The 21,732-nt window shown below is 43.2% G+C and overlaps 1 protein-coding gene across 1 annotated transcript in view; it reads right to left on the reverse strand.

Moving 5' to 3' along the window:
• The window catches only part of CACNG2 (calcium voltage-gated channel auxiliary subunit gamma 2), a 160,947-nt gene that overhangs the window by 67,548 nt on the left and 71,667 nt on the right, over positions 1–21,732 (reverse strand). The gene's annotated exons all lie outside the window — the stretch shown is intronic.

Here is a 21,732-nt window from a genome sequence, read left to right on the forward strand (position 1 = left end):
TTATCATTTCAGACTAATTACTCAATAAATGTTCCAGCGACATCTTGATCATTATTGTTCACGTGCACTGAGATTTTAACTGTATCAAATCCATTGGTTGATTTACAAAATTGAATTTACTTTCTTTTTGTACATAGCTTGCAGAGTATCTAAGAATCAAGACAGGATCCAGGCTCGAAAACAATTATGGTTCCCAAAGATTCAGGAGTAGTCAACCTTATCTGTAGCCAATCACTTGCCACTAGGTTCTGATTCTTATGGGTTGATTCACAAACAACTATTAGATCTTATTAATGTTAAACCCATGTCCAATTTTACATATGTAACATAACTTTTTGTGGGTGGGGGGTGCCTCTTATTTCAGCTCTTTGAATGCATCCTTTACCTAGGAGAAAGAGGAATATGTCAATCTGTAATATGAAAAGGTTATCACAATTAATGGTAAAATGCAGTTACGTGCGAACTAGACGTGATCAACCTTTCTCAATACAGATGTATTAGTCGAGGCCAGGCACGTCTAGTTGAAATGTGACTAGAAGTATGCAGATTGCATACTCATGGTCACATGACCCACCGTTCTCGCTAGCGGCGCCAGAGAATCCTGACAGCGTGCACTGTGCGTGCTGTGAGGATTTACAGATCTGCAGTCACATAGATTGACTGCAGACTTGAGCCCAAAGCCTGGACAACCCCTTGAAGGGGTACTTAATAAACACACTCTTACTGCTGCTCGAAAAATGGAAAGAGTACAAGGTCAGTTGAAACTAATGTGCAGGACTCTGTCAAGATGTAAAGGAAACAATAATTAGACTACGTTCACCCTCCTATTTTAGGTTTTTAACAACCTCTGTTAGCAGCCCCAAGGGTGTAATGATCGTAGAGTGTGCGACCATGACTGGGCCCGTGGAGTCAAGGGCCTCTTGCCGAAGCCAGCAACATTTTAAGCTGAATGTGCATCCTCGGACGCATATTAAGCTGAAATGTATTGCGGCGCAGAAAACCACCGGCTCCCTGCACCACAATACACTGGTTTTAGAACAGAAAGAGGACAGGTTAGAAGAATTGTTTATTTTTTTTAATGTGTTGAAGAAGAGTGCCACGCCATGGGACATTATTACAGGAAAAGCCAAGATGAGGGACATTATTACAGGAAGGGACCAGACCGGGGGATATTATTACAGGATGGGAGCCAGAGCAAGGGACATAATTTCAAGATGGTGGCCAGAATGGGGGACATTCTTATAGGAAAGGGCAAGGACAGGAGACATTATCAGATGGTGGCCAGAATAGGGGACATTATTACAGTATGGGGGCCAGGATGGGAGCCAGGATGGGAGACATTATTACAGGAAGCAGTCAGGACAGGGGACATTATTATAGGATAGGCCCCAGGACAGGGTACATTATTACAGGATGTGGGCCAGGATAGGGGACATTATTACAGGATAGGGGACATTAGTACAGGATGGGGGACATTAATCCAGTAAGGGGCCAGAGTTGGGGACATTATTACAGGATAGGGGCCAGGACAGAGGACATTATTATAGAATAAGGGCCAGGACAGAGGACATTATTATAGAATAAGGGCCAGGACAGAGGAAATGATTACATGGTGGGGGCCAGGACAGAGGGCAATATTACAGGCCAGGGTTGGGGACATTATTACAGGAATGAGCCAGGATGGGGGATTTTATTACTAGATTGGGGCATTATTATAGGACTGGTGACATTATGACAAGACTGGGGTCATTATCACAGAATAAGGGCTAGGATGGGGAACATTATTACCTAATGTGGAACATTGTTACAGGAAGGGTCCAAGACGGGGTGACATTATTACAGAATGGGGGACATTATTATAGGATAGGTTCCAGGCTGGAGGACATTAGTACAGGGGCCCATATAGGATTCTCCAAATTTTGCACCAGGTCCCATAGGACTCTAGTTACGCCACTAACTGATGGTATTACCGTAGTATGCCATGCTATTATTGCCATCAAAATGACAGAAACCATGATGAAATCCAAAAATCATGGTTTCAAGGAACCTTTTGGAAACTGTTGCATAATAGACCCAATGCATCATGTTTCTTCAGTTATGAACAGAAGTCACAACACATTTTTTAGCAGAATCTAAAATTGGTAACGATGAGGCCTAATGCACACACCTTTATTATTTATATGGATTTATAAAGCAGTGGCTATAAGCTTTTCCCTAAATGATTATCATTATGGTATGTGATAAATGAACAAAAAATATGAACACATTGCACACTCCTGGGAGTCAATAGGAGGCTGTACTTGAGTTGACAGAAATTAACAGACTGTTCTTGTTTCCTGCTCTCCTCTACTTTATCCTCGATATATATGCTTATCTAGAAAGTTACAATTTTGTGGAGCTCCCTGACTTTAGAGCTCCAGCCACGATACTCTATTAACAGTATAATGCATATATTTTCGGCAGAATATATAATGTATTTAATTTTCATTTAATTTCTGTTAAACACAAGTAAACATTCCTGGGGCTGCCATATTAGAGACACTTTATGAATTGTAAAGCAAGCTGTGTATGTTTTATGCTATGAATAATCAGAAAAAGTATCAATGAATACTCTTTAAATAACGATGTACAGCACCAGAAACACAGATGTAGACTAGTAGCAGATTGAGCCTTTTCTGTGTAATGTAATACAGCTGCCATCAGCCATTAAATCCCCATCCCTTTTATAGTAATAATGATAATGAGGTGACTCTGCAGATCATGTCAAAGTCTACGCAGTAAAGTGAAAACAGAATGTATCATCTCGGGGTATGTGGTCTAGTGTTAAAACTTGAATCTTTCACTCCAATGAAATACATAAAAACGAACAAAAAAACAACACCAAATTTACAAGATAATAGTCTCAAGCCACCGGACCAGAGCACTCGAGCCTACAACTACGTTCTATTGTTCTGATTAGCAGGACACAAGGCGTCTTTATGTTGCGGTGCAATTCAATCATGACGTTGTGCAAGAGCCTAATAATCCAAATAGGTGCTGTGGAAACTCAACTCTATTGGATTTATTTATAATAAAAACAAATTACTGGTGGCTTCTACAAGCTTGTCAGAAATGTGCAGTTAGACAGTGGATGTGGTATTCCTATAATAAGGGCGCAGTCAGATGGCCATATTACTCGCACGAGGATCACATCACAGTGCTCGGACTGGCCGTTGGCTCTCCTGACCTTATCGTGACAGCTGCATAGAAATACGTGCTGTCATGCTCAGGTCCGGAGAGCCGACGGCCAGTCCGAGGATTGTGATGCGATCCTCGCGCAAGTAATACGGCTGTCTGACTGCTCCCTAATAATGAGTATTGCAAGAGATATCTACTTACAAAGATTGATTTACAACAATGACACACCAATTGGCCTGAATAAACATTTCATTTTGCACAAATATATTTAAAGGGAATCTATCACATGACTTATGATGCCTTAAGTATGGCCAGAATTAATCTAAACATCTAAAACTCCAACATAGTTTGAAGCGCGGCTGGAGACCAAAAAGGGCTAGTCAGGGCTAGTCCAAAAGTCATGTCTCTGCCAGCTTCTCCCTGCCTTCTTAGCTTAGATTAATAGGTCCTTCCCTATGTGAGTATAGGTACAGACCTATTAGTCTACCTGACCAGTTGGGGACAAGCCGGCAGGTACACACCTCATGGATTGGCCACCTCGTCCTCAGCTGCCCTTTCAACAATAATTGGTTTTGGCAGCATGAAGCATGTGACAAGTCCCCTTTAACTGGCTGATTTGTGCTGAAATCTGTCATTAAATATGCATAAGTAACACTATCAAAGTATTAAGATGGATCTGTACATGTTAAAAGGAAGCTGTCAGTCCGTTCATGCTGCCCAAACCACGGGCAGCGTAAATCAGAGCCTGACTGCATGATTGCACCCAGGTATGTTTTTTCTCAAAAACGTTCCAGCATTTTAGAAAAAATTTAGTTTGAAGAGCCGTTCCGGGGACTATAGAGAGAAAAGAGACTAACTAGTCCAATGTAGTGTTGCCAATGGTCCAAAAATTCCAGGACCATTCATAAAAATTGGTCACTTTTTTCCTTATCCATGAAAAAAAAATGTTGATGTGTCTGTGATTTTTTTTTTTTGAAGTTGGTGAAACTTGTACAAATTATTATAACTGCAATTACAATTATTTTGCAGTTTACAGTGAATGCAGATAATGTCTTCATATCCAAATGACGGGTTGTAGACAATTATAATTGTCTATGTATCACAATCTTAGTAATTTATTATGTGCCTGTAAAAAAAGTTGGCTGTTTAGGATTTTTTTGAAGCTGTGCAGAAAATCAGAATAAAAAAAAAGGTAAACCTGGTCTGGTGCTGCCCCGGCTTCTCACCACTGCACGCCAGGTAATTGACAGGACTCTCCTGATATACACGAGAAAGATCTGTCAATCAACTAAAGCAATGCGGGGACAGTGCCGGACTTGTCAGGTCTCTCACGATAGTCTCTGGCCAACTCTTCAAACCATGTTTTCCCTGAAATGCTCCAGCTAGCTGAATCAACACGTTCCCAAGTGTCAAGTTAAGGGACCATTCACACATCTTTTTTTTCTCATCTATGTGCTGTTGGTTTTTAAAACAGAAGACTGACCCATCGAGTTCAATGATACTATTCATACATCCAATTTTTTTAACTGATCCATGCATCTATTAAACAGCGCTTGTCCTATTGTGATCCTTTTTTTTGCGGAGCAGCCATTCAAGTCTTTATTGATCACTTAAAAATGGGTGAAAAACTGCAAGCATCCAGCTTCAATTCACTTTTCATCCATTTATAACAGTTTTATTGCTAAGTGACAATGTAAAAATTATTCAGTTTACCTCCTTAAGTTTTAAAGACAGAAAAGAGATGCAACAAAATGGACGACACAAGGGAGAATAATGGTCTATTTTTGACGATCAAAAAATTGGAAACGGATGTGTGAATGTGACCTAATGCTGCAGACCATATCAATGAATCAGCACAAAGTAATGGCAGCAACAGAATTGTGCCGACCGCAGATCATCGCTCATTCAATAGTTCCGACCACTCAATTTACATTATCAATAAAGTAGTGCAAATCCTGTCGGCAGCCATGTATGAGTGACCATACAAATTTACCAACTATATGTCACTGCCAGTGTGGGATTAGCAGTCCTAGCATTGCGTATACAAGATGAGCCATCCACATATCAGTACCCATATAATACTCCTGGTCAATCTACTTCCAAAAACATACTGATAGGTAATTTAGACTGTAAACCCCAATGGGGACAGTGATGGCAATATCTGTAAAGCGCTGTGGAAATAATGGCGCTATATATGTGACGCCTCTACTTCGGGAATGTCCTTTAGTTTACCCTGGCTGTTGGGGGACTCGGTGTCGGGTCCTGTGATGGAGAGATGGGATGCAGCCGTGGCTCGGACCCGACCCGTGCTCAGGGCCGTCACATTAAAAGGAGATGGTGTGGGCTTACCCGGGTTGAGTGGCTTTATTAACGACTACGCCACCTGTGGTGCCTGGTGAAGGGTCACCAGCGCCATTGCAGTCCGCTGAGGCATGGTGTTACGGCGGCCAGAGTTCTTACTACTCCCCACAGGCGGAGCAGGGCCTCAGGGCAGAGGGACAGGACGGAGGTGGGTAGTAGTTGAGGAGAAGGCATCCCGCATCCCGGGTGTGACGCAGAAATAAGAGTCCGGAGGCCATAGGGGTGAACTTCCAAGGCTTTACTCACTTAGATGGCAAAGGAAGGCGACTCCCTGCTCCCCGCGGAGTCCTGCGCTCACCAGAGACGGGGGTCTGACAACCTCCGAGTAAGTCCAGCATTCAGTCGCGACCCCACAGCAGAGTGTTCCTGAACTACAGACCAATTCCCTTCCTGTCCGTGTGTGTGCAAATAGGCCGGGTCTCCCTCTGAACTCCTCTCAGAACAAGGGCACGGGGGCAGCTCCGCTCTGTCCGATACCCGGTGGGATCCTCTGGGCCTAACCGGGCTTTCCCGTCCAGGAAATAGAGTAGCAAGGTCGGGTGTCGGGGGCTGGTACCCCTTTTGCAGCCGGAGTCCCTCTGAATATATCAGCATGGCGAGGACAGGTGGCGTACTCCGCTCCGTCTGCATCCTGCCTGGGATCCATTTGCTGTGGAGCCACACTCTTAAGCTCCGGGCCTTCTTGATCCTGGTCATTGGCCGGGTTGAGACATTCCTGGTCTACAACCTGCCTCTCGTCCCAAGGCCAAGGTACGAGGGCCGCATCTCCCTACCCTGCAGGTCCACACAGGATCCACGCTCAGGGTGGGAGGCCACATTAACACACAGTAATTTGGCAGCACGAAAGACAGCACAAGGACGAAGATCAAAGATGGCTTTCTATTAAATATGAAATCTTAAGTGTAACTGACTTGTAAGTCCTCCACCCTCACCCACTAACTGGTTCCTACCACTTTGTGTTCCCCAGTGTCCCTGTAACCAGGGGAGCAGCACCTAGTGCATACTAGCTCCCTCTGGTGGAGAAATGTGGTGTTGGATGCAAGGGCTGGGTCACGACTATCACACTGGCCTTACCTCAGAGGAGGAACACCACGCTCCATTAGAGAAGTGCAGCATCCCTGTGGCGGTCGAACCCTCAGGGGCGCCACATATAAGTAAGCATAATAAATAATAATAAATACTGCCTAAATGACATATTGGTATCTATAAAATATCAATGCAAATTGATTCACGGGACCCAGTCCATTGGCCACATCTGAAATCTGTTGGAAGCATTATGAATCCCCTCCTACATGATGGCATCTACGGTTCTTCTTGTGATTAGCTGGTTTGGTGTGATTTCACACTTGCGTCACGTTGCAATGACGATGTCGCAACAGGCCAGCTAATCAAAAGAAGAGGCATGGATGCCGTGAAGTAGGAGGCGGTTCTCAGAGCTCCACCTGAAGGCCAATGGAGCTGCGAAACGATTCAATCCAGCTGTACTTATTTGTAAATTCTCACCTATAAAAAGAAAAGATCCACTTGGTGCTTAGATGCAGTCTGGAGCACGGAGAGTGTCACTGCCAGGACACCAGCAATGTAAAAGTAACAAAGAGAAATCCAGCTGCATAGACATACTGTAAAATCTTCTTTATTGAAGTATATTTAAGCTCCTGATTACAACCAGAATTGACTACCAACATAAGGACCATAAATCACCAATATAATAATCACTAAAGACACACCAGATCTATGAATACCACCAAAAAAGAGCCAATGGGTGCGTATAATCTCTAAAATGTATAAACTTTATTGAATTAAACAAATTAAAAATAATGTAGAGTCAACAGACACACACAATGGAGGACCACATAATACATTTACATAGTTATACCTAATGTCACTAGGATTAAATGTTTACTAGTCTGAGTATTAAAGTTATTAATAGAAGACACCCAAATCAAAGCCTTAAAGGCAAAATATATATACTACACAAAGAAAGATTATGACATGTCTAAACAGATGGTATGGTACGCCTTACATACTAGAAAATGACAAAAAATAACTTACATGTCCAACAGACTGGTATGGTATGTGGTCCTGGTGCCCCAACGTACGTTTCACCCTTGCTTCATCAGGGGGCATGAACACACAGAATTGATTGGGAATTTCTGAAACACCGAAGTGTTTCTGGTGCGTCAAGCACCTTTAATAATGGCATTTCAAATAGTATCATCTGGTATCACATATATCTGATACTATTTTAAATGCCATAATTAAAGGAGCTTGACGCACCAGAAACACTTCGGTGTTTCAGAAATTCCCAGGCAATTCTGGATGTTATCAAGAATTTTTATATGCTTCAATAAGGAAGATCAATTGTCACCTATGACTCTGTCAATATAGTATTAGCAGTGCCAATGATTAATATCAAATTATGTTTTGGCACATACATTGACTATAGCAGCCATACTCTGCTGGAGATGAAGTATACTGCTTACTGATTTGTGTCTGCATATTGTATCTGATACAAATGAATTCACAAAATGGAAGGTAAATACTTTAACTAGGAGCTCTTATACTTTCCAAGGGTAACATTCCTTTTCATGCTTCGGTCTAAATAAAAGACATATTATACTGATAACAGTGGTAGGATTGGATTCCCGTTGAGTGCCAGGTGCAATGTCGGAGCCAGCTCTTCGCGGAACTCAAATGAACAAAACAGCAAAGAAAATTAAGCCAAAAAGAGAATACATTCTCGTGTAAGTACTGTAATTCCCATACATGACTGCAGACTAACATTGAGGGCAACTATATTTATTAAATATGCATTTCTAGGTTGAGTGCTCCTTTAAGGATTATTATGGTACAGTTCAGTTCTGCTATGGGTACCTCTAAATTCAATCCTCCAGATCTCAACCAAAGCTTAGGAGCTCAAGATATTAGAACTTGGGGCTACTACAGACCAGGCCATTCCCCTACTTGATCCTGGTAATAGGAAAATGCTTACAAAAAAATGTGGTTAACATGGAAGTCTAGGCCTGAATTTATTGAGATTTCCTTTCTGTATGCAATCTTATAGAGTGAGTATTTACTGGAATTTTAATGGCAAGAAGATCGGTGAGGGGTCCGGATCCTACACTTACTATTGAATCTATACTCTGGGAGCTCCTGTCTGCTGAGCTGTATGCCTTTGTGTGATTTTTAAACAATCATTAGGGGGCCCCAAAAACTGGAATTAAAGTAGCATACATTTATAATGTCATTAAAATGTAAAACAAAATGTTATAACGGTTTATTTACTCTTAGTGTATTATTTTACTCTTCATATAATAACTGTTTTATCAGCAGAAGATTATCACTAGAGAACTACTTGGCCTGCTGCCAGGTAATCTAACCACTCCCCCACCACTGATTGTCTGTTTTCTGCCTATCCACAGTGATTATCGCTAGAGAACTACTTGGCCTGCTGCCAGGTAATCTAACCACTCCCCCACCACTGATTGTCTGTTTTCTGCCTATCCACAGTGATTATCGCTAGAGAACTACTTGGTCTGCTGCCAGGTAATCTAACCACTCCCCCACCACGGATTGTCTGTTTTCTGCCTATCCACAGTGATTATCGCTAGAGAACTACTTGGCCTGCTGCCAGGTAATCTAACCACTCCCCCACCACGGATTGTCTGTTTTCTGCCTATCCACAGTGATTATCGCTAGAGAACTACTTGGCTTGCTGCCAGGTAATCTAACCACTCCCCCACCACGGATTGTCTGTTTTCTGCCTATCCACAGTGATTATCGCTAGAGAACTACTTGGCCTGTTGCCAGGTAATCTAACCACTCCCCCACCACGGATTGTCTGTTTTCTGCCTATCCACAGTGATTATCGCTAGAGAACTACTTGGCCTGCTGCCAGGTAATCTAACCACTCCCCCACCACGGATTGTCTGTTTTCTGCCTATCCACAGTGATTATCGCTAGAGAACTACTTGGCTTGCTGCCAGGTAATCTAACCACTCCCCCACCACGGATTGTCTGTTTTCTGCCTATCCACAGTGATTATCGCTAGAGAACTACTTGGCCTGCTGCCAGGTAATCTAACCACTCCCCCACCACGGATTGTCTGTTTTCTGCCTATCCACAGTGATTATCGCTAGAGAACTACTTGGCCTGCTGCCAGGTAATCTAACCACTCCCCCACCACGGATTGTCTGTTTTCTGCCTATCCACAGTGATTATCGCTAGAGAACTACTTGGCTTGCTGCCAGGTAATCTAACCACTCCCCCACCACGGATTGTCTGTTTTCTGCCTATCCACAGTGATTATCGCTAGAGAACTACTTGGCCTGTTGCCAGGTAATCTAACCACTCCCCCACCACGGATTGTCTGTTTTCTGCCTATCCACAGTGATTATCGCTAGAGAACTACTTGGCCTGCTGCCAGGTAATCTAACCACTCCCCCACCACGGATTGTCTGTTTTCTGCCTATCCACAGTGATTATCGCTAGAGAACTACTTGGCTTGCTGCCAGGTAATCTAACCACTCCCCCACCACGGATTGTCTGTTTTCTGCCTATCCACAGTGATTATCGCTAGAGAACTACTTGGCCTGCTGCCAGGTAATCTAACCACTCCCCCACCACTGATTGTCTGTTTTCTGCCTATCCAAGTGTACACAGAAAGCAGCCAATCAGTGGTGTGTGGGCGGGGTTATAGCGGGCTCAGCATTCAGAGAACTGATAGATCTGCAGCAGAGAAAACTGTATCAAAACTGCAACAAGCAGTGATACATCGCTAGAATTAGTTTCTGCCCCTACATCATGCTACTCTCAGATGGGGTAGGAAAAACTTGGTGACAGATTCCCTTTAATGAACGGAGTACTGGAGTAAGATGTGCCAAATTCATTAAGATAGATGTGCTTCTTAAAGAATTTGGTGTTTTCCAACTGTTGTGCACCTTCTCCAGAAATGTTATTCCAGTCAAGGGCTGGTGTACATTTCTGGTGTATTTTATGCAAGTTTTGTGGCGTAAGGTATGATTTGCCACACTTGGTCATGTTGGAGATGTAGTCAGAGTGCAACTTGCCAAGGGTTAAAAGAATGCATCCTTACATAGGCCTCTGGGATCTTTGTGATTAGTATTGGTACTTATACAAACATGCCTTTAATCTAAATGGAATATAATTATTTATTCATGAGCATGCAATTCATTTTGTCAAAGATTGATGTAATCGTTCAAAATAAAAGCTGTGACCAACCTTCACAAACATCAGTATGGATTGTCTTTATTACTAATGGGTTAAAAGCAATTACTTATAAACCGGCTGACATGTTAAAGAACCAGAAGCAGTGGAGACGTAATTGAACAGGAAAAGATTGTGACATCCCCTCAAAGCTTCAGTGAAATTCATATTGTGTTGGGCAGGCTTTCTAAGGTAGGCCTCATTCATGCGTCAGGGATTATACTTGTGACTCGGATCAAAATTGGACATGTCTCCGTGATTTTGTGTGGACCACTGAGTCCACAAAAATACACGGTCATAACAACAGCCCCATAGACTATAATAGGTACAAGTTCATGGATAGAATTCGTAGGAGAAAAATTGACATGTGAATGAGCCCGTACTGCGATGAAAGTGACGGTATAAGAGCCATTCTTATAGAGCTTCAAAGTCATTGATCCATGAATAAGTAGATTATTTGTAACCTAAACAGAAGAAACATCCAGCTCCCAGGATTCAGTAAAATTCAGATGGCTTTATTAAGTATTACACAAAAATATGGGCAAAATACCGTTGTAGGGATGCAATGCGTTTTGGATCATTTATGATTACTCTTCATAAATGATCCGAAATGCGTTGCATCTCTACAACAGTGTCTTGCTTCTATTTTTGGTCAATACTTACTAAATCCATCTTGATTTTATGAAGAAGGATCATAAGTGATCCGAAACGCATTGCATCTCTACAACAGTGTTTTGCTCCTATTTTTGGTGAATACTTACTAAAGCCATCTCGATTTTATGAAGAAGGATCATAAGTGATCCGAAACGTATTGTATCTCTACACCAGTGTCTTGTTCATATCTTTCTGGAATACTTACTAAAGCCATCTCGATTTTATGAAGAAGGATCATAATTGATCCGAAACGCGTTGCATCGGTACAACAGTGTTTTGCTCCTATTTTGGTGAATACTTAATATAGCCAGCTCTATTTTATAAAGGATCGCAAGTGATCCAAAACGCATTGCATCTCTACACCAATGTCTTGCTTCTATCTTTGGTGAATATTTAATAAAGCCATCTCGATTTTCTGAAGAAGGATCATAAGTGATTCAAAACGTGTTGCATCTCTACAACGGTGTCTTGTTCATAAGCTTGTGGAATGCTTAAAGGGGTTTTCCCACGAACAAAAGTTGATTTTAATCAATAGATCTTGGAATGATAACTTCCACAATTGGATGTGTTTAAATAAAATGTTCCTGTGCTGAGATAATCTTATAAATGTGCCCCTGCTGTGTACTGTGTAATGGCTGTGTCTGACCATACAAGAACATGGTCTGATCATACCACATCTCCTGGCAGGGGAGGAGGTAAAAGAGAGGATACAGACAGGACAGCATGGGATTGCAGCTGATTCTTTCAGTCAGGGAAATGTTTTACCTCACAAAAAGAATCAGCCGTGATCCCGTGCTGTCCTGTCTGTATACTCTTTTACCTCCTCCCTGCTCAGGAGATGTGGTATGATCAGACCATGTTCCTGCACGGTCAGACACGGCCATTACACAGTACACAGCAGGGGCACATTTATAAGATTATCTCAGCACAGGAACATTTTATTTAAACACATCCAATTGTGGAACTTATTATTATTCCAAGATCTATCGATTAAAATGAACTTTTGTTCGCGGGAAACCCCCTTTAATAAAGCCATCTCAATTTTAATGGATCCTGGGAACTGTATGTTTCTTTGATTTTCTTCCTATTACACACAGACTGTGAAATCTGTGTACCCGGCGGGGAGTCAACTAGACCTTTTAATTTTATTTTTTCATTATTGGTAACCTACACCAAATTTTAGCATCAAACATAAATACAGATATACAGTACTTAGTACAGAGTAGCTCATGAGGTAGAGACCATACAAATCACATATTTGCATTTCATCAAGCAAATCCTGCTTAACCTATGCCAAGGTTACAAAAACTCTAGAGGAATATTAGGTGTTTTTTTTTCTGCGCTACTGGTCAAGTCCTGCAAGAAGGATCCAGGATACACAAGGATTGAAGTACTGCGGTTAATCCTGAAGAAGAAGTTTGATAACTTCGAAACTCGTCGATAATAAAACTGCAGTACTTCAATCTTTGTGTATCCTGGATCCTTGTTGTGGGACTTCACCAGCAGCGCCGATAAAAAAAACTAATATTCCTCTACAGTTATCTTGTGGTTTTGTGACCTGTGGTTCTGCAGCAGCTGGTCTACTAAAACTTTGAAATTGTTGTAGGCTTCGCAACCTCATTAGGTGAGCAAGCACTCCTTACTAACATACCTGTTGCTATCGGTTAAGACCCTATTGTGCTTTCTTGCTCCCCAGCTCCCATTGATAAGCTTACAAAAAGAGTCAGAAATAATTATACAGTGTTGCGAGTATTAGGCCCTGTTCACACTGCATTTCTGCAGTGTGTTCGGGGGTTCCGACTGAATCACACTAAAAACGAGATTCAGACAAACCCGTGACAGAGCCATAAAATTCAACAATGCAAATGAGGTTCAAGTGAACTCAGCTTATGATTTTTAAAGTGTCCCTCTACACAGTGGGGCACAAAAACATTTTCTGAAATGAAGGACAATTAAAAAACAAACAAAAGAAATGAAGTTCACTTGAACTCCCTTTGTGTCATTGCAGTCTATGGCTCTGTATGGGGTTCGTATGAATCCGATGGTAGGGGGATTCAGGCTGAACTCCTGAACTCAGGGCAATATCCTTCTAGAGCAGGGGTCCCCAACCTGTGGCTCGTGAGCCACATGTGGCTTGTGGGCCTGTGATGTGGGGCTTGCAGCTATCTGCCAGCTTGGGGCATTACTAAGCAAGAGAGAAAAGCGCAATAGGGTCCTATCTGGTTAAAATGGATAAAACAAATAAAGGTTATGCTAACCTGATGATGTTGTGATCATACAACATTTGGAGGAGCTTGTAATCCCAGCTGCAGCAGAATTGTGTGGAAAGGAAAAAGTAGAGAAATCCACGCTGCTGGTGGATGCTAATAAATCCAGCTACACTCTAGGATAATATGCGTTTTTTTATTTTGTCTACGCGTTTCGAAGTACCATACTTCTTCTTCGGTATATGGAACTTTCTGCATCACAACACTTTCTGCATTATACTTCTTCTTCAGGACAAAAAAAACATATAACAAATGGCAGATTACAGCCATATATATACTGGTGAGGTTTTTAAAAAATGTGGCTCCAAAAGATGTGTCAAAGTTCATCTTCAGCATTTCGGTATTACAAAAAAGATTAAAGAAGGAATAGTGGTAATAAAAGGATAAAAAATGTATCATTACATATAATTATAATGTGGTATAAAAGTATCAGTACCGTATTTTCTGGAGTATAAGACGACCCCCAACTTTTCCAGTTAAAATATAGAGTTTGGGATATACTCGCCGTATAAGACTACCCCTCTTCTAATGCACATACGGTAAAAAAAAAAAAAAAATCAGATTTGATTTCAATATGGTAATTTTAAAATGATGAACCTTACCGGCGATTGGCTGGTTGTATACAAATCCAGCTTGGATTGGTCAGCTCTCCCTGCCTGCCCAGCTCTCCCTGCCAGAGAGCTGGGCAGGCAGGGATGTGCTACCGCTCTGATAGTCTTGGAGACAGGGAGGGCTTATAAATTACCATAAATATACGCCCTATAAGATGATACCCGGCGTATAAGACGACTCCTGACTTTTGAGAAGATTTTCAGGGGTTAAAAAGTCGTCTTATACGCCGGAAAATACGGTATATATTTTAGTCCTTTGTGTATACTGATATTTTTATACCACATTATAATTATTTTAAATGAAACACACATTTATATCCTTATTTTTCCAATTTTAATGCATTTTATGTCATGATTAATATGTAACTCCAGATCCCTGTATAGTGGTTAAAGAGTGAAGGCCAGAGCTACCCCTGGGATCTGGTAAACAGAGTGGCTTGTGCCAAGTCTGTCCATGGTAGCCATCTTAATACTTCCAGCCAACCGCCGACAGACCCATGTTACAATTCACTGCTGATGTATAAAAACAGATTTCATACAGATGGAATACTTATAATAATACAGATCAAAAACTGTCCCTTTTTTAAGATAAAAATTGGACAAGTTATTTTCATATGGTCATGTGAACTTACCCTTTAAAGAGTAACTAACTTTCCTTTTATTCAGTCATCCTCCAGCCACTGCAAAGTTATTATTTTTTGTAATATACTTCATTACTTTATTTTACTTCCTTCTCTCCTTTAACACTAAGATGCAGCTTTGCTTTAATGCTCATTTCATGCCCCTTTAAAAGCTCCTTTCAATTGTTGCTTGGCAAAATCCATACATTATTTTCTAATAAAGGGAATTTCCCTGTCTGATAATGAGAATTCAGAGATGCTCCGACATGGAAAGTCCCACACTCTGAGTAATTGAATATAATGTACGGATCTTGCAAAGCAACAATTGAAAGCATCTTCTAAAGGAGCATGAAATGGGCATTGAAATAACACTTCAGCAAAGTGTTTAGCAAAGAAGAACGCAAAATAAGGTAGTGAAGTATATTGCAAAAATGTATAATTTTGCAATAGCGAGAGGATAATTAAAGAGTAATTAAACTTTTTTTTAAAGAAAAAAGCATATATTCAATTTAAATTATTCTTATTATTTTTTTTACTGGATGTCTGTCTCTGATTAATGCCATCCATCTGATAGTCAGCTATCATCATAGGTCCCCATGAAAAAATATATAAATAATAATAAAAAAAACTCAATGGGGTAAGCTCACAATGAATTGGTGTCAAATCGTAGACTGGACATGTGGCGCCCCTGAGGGTTCGACCGCCACAGGGATGCTGCACTTCTCTAATGGAGTGTAGTGTTCCTCCTCTGAGGTAAGAACAGTGTGATAGTCGTGACCCAACCTTTGCATCCAACACCACATTTCTCCACCAGAGGGAGCTAGTATGCACTAGGTGCTGCTCCCCTGGTTACAGGGAGACTGGGGAACCAAGACTTAGGGGAACCAGTTAGTGGGTGAGGGTGGAGGACTTACAAGTTAGTTACACTTCAAATTTCATATTTAAAACACTGCCATCTTGGTCATTGGTCGGTCTTTGATTGTGATCTCCCGCCCTGAACGTGGATCCTGTGTGGACCTGCAGTGGATGGAGACACGGCCCTCGAGCCCTGGCCTTGGGCCGAGGGGCAGGTTCGAGTTAACATATGTCTCAACCCGGTCAAGGCCCATGACCAAGAAGGCCCGGAGCTTAAGAGTGTGGCTCCACAGCAAATGGATCCCAGGCAGGATGCAGACGGAGCGGTGTACGCCACCTGTCCTCGCCATGCTGATATATTCAGAGGGACTCCGGCTGCAAAAGGGGTACCGGCCCCCGACACCCGACCTTGCTACTCCAAGTCCTCGTCGGGAAAGTCCAGTAGGCCCAGTGGATCCCACCGGGTATCGGACGGATCGGAGCTGCCACCCGTGTTCTGAGAGGAGTTCAGAGAGAGACCCGGCCTATTTGCACACACACGGACAGGAAAGGATTAGGTCTGTAGCTCAGGAACACTCTGGTGTAGGGTCCTGACTGAGTGCTGGACTTACTCGGAGGTTGTCGGACCCCTGTCCCTGGTGACCGCAGGACTCCGCGGGGAGGAGGGAGCCACCTTCCTCATGCCATCTATGTGAGTAAAGCCTTGGAAGTTCACCCCTATGGCCTCCGGACTGTTATTTCTGCGCCACACCGCGAGACGCGGAGCCCGTACTCCTCTACTACTACCCCCTCCATCCTGTCCCTCTGCCCTGAGGCCAAGCTCCGCCTGTGGGGAGTAATAATAACTTTGGCCGCCATAACACCATGCCTCAGCGGACTGCAGCGGCGCTGGTGGCCCTTCACCAGACACCACAGGTGGCGTAGTCGTTAATCAGCCACTCAACCCGGATAAGCTCGTACCATCCTTTTAACTGTGACGGCCCTGAGCACGGGTCGGGTCCGGGCTACAGCTGCACCCCATCTCTCCATCGAAGGACCCGATTCCGAGTCCCCCATCTCTCCCAGGGTAAACTAAAGGGCTTTCCCGAAGTAGAGGCGTCACAGACACATTTGTAGGTAGCAATAAAATGGCCGTGTGAGGCCCAAGAGTTTGGGTTTGTTCGCACGCATGGCAGATTTGTTGCAGAAATTTGTGACTGTCCCTTATGTCTGAATGCATTTCTTTTTTCACATGAAAGCTGATTGCATCTGTAATTATGCACTTTTTGGGTGCTTGTCTTGACTATTTCGACACCCTGTCCTCAAATGGGTGCTGAGCACCCATAATTACATTATACTGACTTAATTGGTTAATTAATGTTGCTCATCACTTACACATATCGTAAATGCCACAGATTAAAGGATTTAATCATAGGGTAAATAGACTAATACGATAATAAGGATCTGATTGGTTGACTCAGCCGCAGCACGAGTTGTGGTTCACTAACAGTGATTCACATTGATGCCCTGCTCATGATGCATCTGAAGGCGTTCGAGCCTGCTGGGAAAAGCTTCTTATTCTGGTGACATCAGGGAATGTCTAGTACGTTGTAAAGACAGATGAAAGGGGGTAGCACATAGAATCGGGCTGATGTGCAACATAAAAATACCATGTTTTCTAATTTGGTATACAGCCTTCAGAAACTGATGACCTCGCGAGTGATGCTCCCCTTGAAATGTTCATATTTGGATTATTTAAGGCCTCCGTATTACAGACCTACACTATACAATACCCATAGCCTTCTACGAATCCATATTATACCTTCCCATGTATAGGGAGGCATAAAGATGCTCTATTAAAAAACACAAAGCCTCGCAAAGTGAGTGCGTGTGCCGTTATACAGGTCCCATACGAAGCCTTTATAATGTGACAGTGGCCTTAGGGGGAGTCCTAGAGAGGATGCTCTTTTTTGTGAATAAGTCATCAATTACATCAATTTGTCACCATGCTTAAAGGGATTATGCAGATTGGGGATGAAAGTCTGTAAACACTCTAAGTGACTGCAGACTTCTGAATCCTCAAAGAGCGCACCCTGCACACTGTCAGGATTCTACAGTGTTGCCAGCGAGAGTGGGCGATCACGTGACCGCAAGTATGTGATTTGCATACATGTGGTCACGTCCCGACTAGATGTGTTCGGCGTCGTCCAATTCACTTGCATGGAGTGAGGCCGCTCACGTCTTGTTGAAATGTGTCAGGAAGTATGCAGATCGCATATTTGTGGTCACATGACCACTCCACTCTCGCTGCGGCACTAGAGAGTCCTGACAGTGTGTGATGCACGCACAGTGAGGATTCAGAAGTCTGCAGTCAAATAGAGTGATTGGATACTTTCATTCCTAACAAGGATAACCCCTTTAAGGTTGTCAATTAAAGAACATCCATTGCTATATTTCTTTCACAAATTGTAGGTCTGTAGGACACAAGGTCCTGAGACCTCCACCGATTGCTCAAAAAATGTGCTCTGCAGTGTGTTGTTCTGGAGGCAGAAATGCGAAGCTCCGGCATGAGTGCGCACAGAACGTTACATGGGATCAATAGTAAGCCTTTGTGCTGTACAAAGAGTAAAAAACGGACTCATAGATTTTCCATCGCGCTTTTACGATGATCTGCGCTTATGTAGGAATTTAGCGCTACTTCCTCCAAAGCAACGCTCTGCAGAGCAGAATTATGACCAATCAATGAGAGTCTCAGGACCCAAATCATGACAGATCCTGAGGGATGGACATATTAATGAGAATAAATAAATACATAGGTACACCTTACATTTTCAAGAAGGATTATATAGCCATTCTAGCATAGATTATCAAAGAAACTGCACCTGCTTCATCAGGTCTAAACGATCTATTTAATAATGTTAGCAATTTGTATTGTCAAATCTGGTGACAGAGCTGCTATAATAGGATGGACTTCTATCAAACTTCAGCCCCAGTCAAATCTGTAATATGATCTCATGCCTTTATCCAGTCTCTACTGTTCAAAATACCGTTTCACCAAGACAACCCCTTCCCTTTATGTGGACCTGGTCTAATGGTAACATGCTATGTATTAGTGTAGGAGTGGTGGAGGCGATGGTCTGCTTCCTAACACTCTAAGGGGTTAAATGTGTGTTTCTGAAGGTAGACCCCTCTGGAGCTGCAGTTTAGCTTAGGTAGGGTTAGCTGTAATGGCCTGCCCAGTTGTGGGAGGGGGGAACTGAGAGTTAGTGTCAAGTTCAGGAAGTGAGAGTCAGTCAATTGTGAGAGGTGACAAGCAGCAGGCTCAGGTTGAGGGCTGCAAGGGATAATGTAGGTCTAGAATCCCGGGGCAGAGGATTGCCACAAAACCCCTCCGCACAAGTCCCCTTTGCCCGCCTGGGAACCTCGAGATAGACATTGGGGCCTGGAGTCACATTCTGTCTGCAAAGCTGCCGAAGGTATTGGACTCAAACTCTTAGGCCACAGCCCCGCTATCAGTATTTAGTCAGTATTTTTTCTCAGGAGTGGGTGATAAATGCAAAATTGGTGCACTTGTTTCTAATATACCTTTTGTCTGTTTGTTCCTCATCTGGTTTTGGCTCCCACTCCTGAGAAAAAATACTGACAAATACTAATAGTGGGGCTGTGGCCCTAGAGATGGAGTGAGATGGAATCCAGATACACTTCTAGAGGTGGAAAAGAATCCCTAGGGCCAGAGAAGTTAGTAAGAGGGATGCTCTACCTAGTTCGGGAACCAGGGCTGAAGTTGTATCCGGTACCTGTGGGAAAGATGACAACCCATTGGACCTTATCCTTTACATCTGCCTGTAAATACTGTCACCAAGTAAAATTTTGGTTGCTTTTATGAATCCCGTGTCTCCTGGATTAATTGCTGCCCTGACTCCAGAAGAGTAATTCCTGAAGTCAGAAGAGGCCTGTGGCCAGAAGTAAGTGAGAGGCACTGCATACAGAGCAGCACAGCAGAACGGGGACATGTTTTGTCTTTAGGGTGCCAGAGTGAGCAGAGGCCACAGCTCGCCCATGACTACCTCGCTCAGGCACCGTACATTAGCACCTTATTTTGTGGGTTGCATTATTTAAAGGGATTGTCCAGTTGGGAAAACATAAGCTATTAGAGAATTCTAAGTTAATATTGAGGGCCTTGTGTTCACGTCTGCATGACTTGGCCAGAGAGGTGAGCGGATATGAAGGGCATCTCTCTCTGGATGGCCTGTTCTGCACTATAAAGACAACCTATTTGTAAGAGGGGCTCCCGTTTTCACTGAAATTACAGTTCAATACCCTTACAAACTGAGGGCTCATGGCTTAAAGGGATCATCCAGTGAAAACAAATTATCGCCTATCCACAAGATAGGTGATATCTTGCTGATCGGTGGGGGTTCCACTGCTGGGACCCACACTGTTGTTGTGACTTGCTGATTGGTGGTTGTCCCACTGGGGGCAAGCACCATTGATGGGACCCACACTGTTAGAACGGTGAATTTTTATCCACTTTAAAAATTGGCAAGGTAGGTCAGACATCTGACCTTCACTCCATTCATTTTCTATGGGGTTGCTGAAAAAAGCAAAGTGCTTGCTAGCCCCATAGGGAATGAATGGAACACAGATTGCACATGCACATGGCCACTCCATTCTAATTTCAATAAAAGTACCCCATTCTGTCAATCAGTGTGGGCCCCAGAGGTTGGACCCCCACTGATCAACAAGTTATCACAAAAAACCATAATAGGGGCAATACAAAGTATAACACTAATGCCGGCATCCCTGCATGTTCAATCTCTCTCCTCCCTGGCAGGGACGCCAACATACTCACTACCTAGCTTTGTCTCTGTTCCCTGCACTGCTTCCTGGCCCCACTGGGCCTGGGCACGTCGTGCAGGTCTCCCGGTGGCGTGCATTCTGAATCAGCCCCCAGCCTATAGCTGGGAGGCATTTGGTATGTAAGGTACACTACCCTGTGGGGAGGTGCCTGTACAATGCCCTCTTTAGTGCTAGTTTGAATTTGTCCCTGTTAGTTAGTTGTCAGGCCCCTGAACCTATTCCTAAACCGATCCCTGAATCTATTTTGTTAGTACCTGAACCTGTTTCTGAACCCGCTTAGTCTGAATAAAATCTGTACCTGTTATCCATGTTACCTGAACCTGAAGCCACTCTGGTGGGACCTGAGCTTGCAGCCACTCTGGCAGTATGTGAACCAGTACCAGCGTCAGTCCTGTATTCCAGAATCCGCATTGTCTGAACCAACATTCGGTCCTGCCTTGGACTCCGAGTCTGTGTCCGCGACGGCACACGCTGAGGGGCAGCGGAGAATGACTCACTGCAGCAAGCGGTCTCTGCGCTGAGCGGTGTCCTGTCAATCAGTGAGCTCAGCGCAGTTCAGGGGCCCGCTCACTGCAGTGAGTGATTCGTCTCTGCTCCTCAGCGTGTGCGGTCGCCTCAAGTCAGGTGACTATAATGATTTTTTTTATTTTATTCTTATTTTTACACTTTTTGGAGACAACAAGAGCAGAATACTTCTCTCAACATTGTCCCCTGCTGGCGCTGATCGCAGCGCAAGCAGGGGCCAATGATGACAGATTCCTTCAGCACCGGCTCTTGGGAACAGCACTAACAGCTGATTTCCAGGCGCTGGTATGTGTGAGCCTGATGCGGCACACAGTTGCCACACGTATGCCACACAGGTACACATGGACATGGATATCTCTGGTACTGGAAATATCAGGACGTGTGAAACACGCCTAATGTGGTATGATATGGCACCCATTCTGGTCTATATTCACTGCGATACATTTAGTTTTTGCAGAAGAGGGTTGGCAGGAAAAATGCTGCGTAAGATTTGCACATTTTTAATGTATTTTTCCTTGTTTTTTTTCCCCCATTCATTTAAATGGGTGAAAAACGCTGCATTTGAAAAATGCTTTGAGGGTTCAAATCTGCAAGGAA

Source organism: Phyllobates terribilis, unplaced genomic scaffold (assembly GCF_046119375.1).
Source record: "Phyllobates terribilis strain yellow unplaced genomic scaffold, ASM4611937v1 Scaffold_8__6_contigs__length_399053987, whole genome shotgun sequence".
In the NCBI taxonomy this organism is placed as follows: Eukaryota; Metazoa; Chordata; class Amphibia; order Anura; family Dendrobatidae; genus Phyllobates; species Phyllobates terribilis.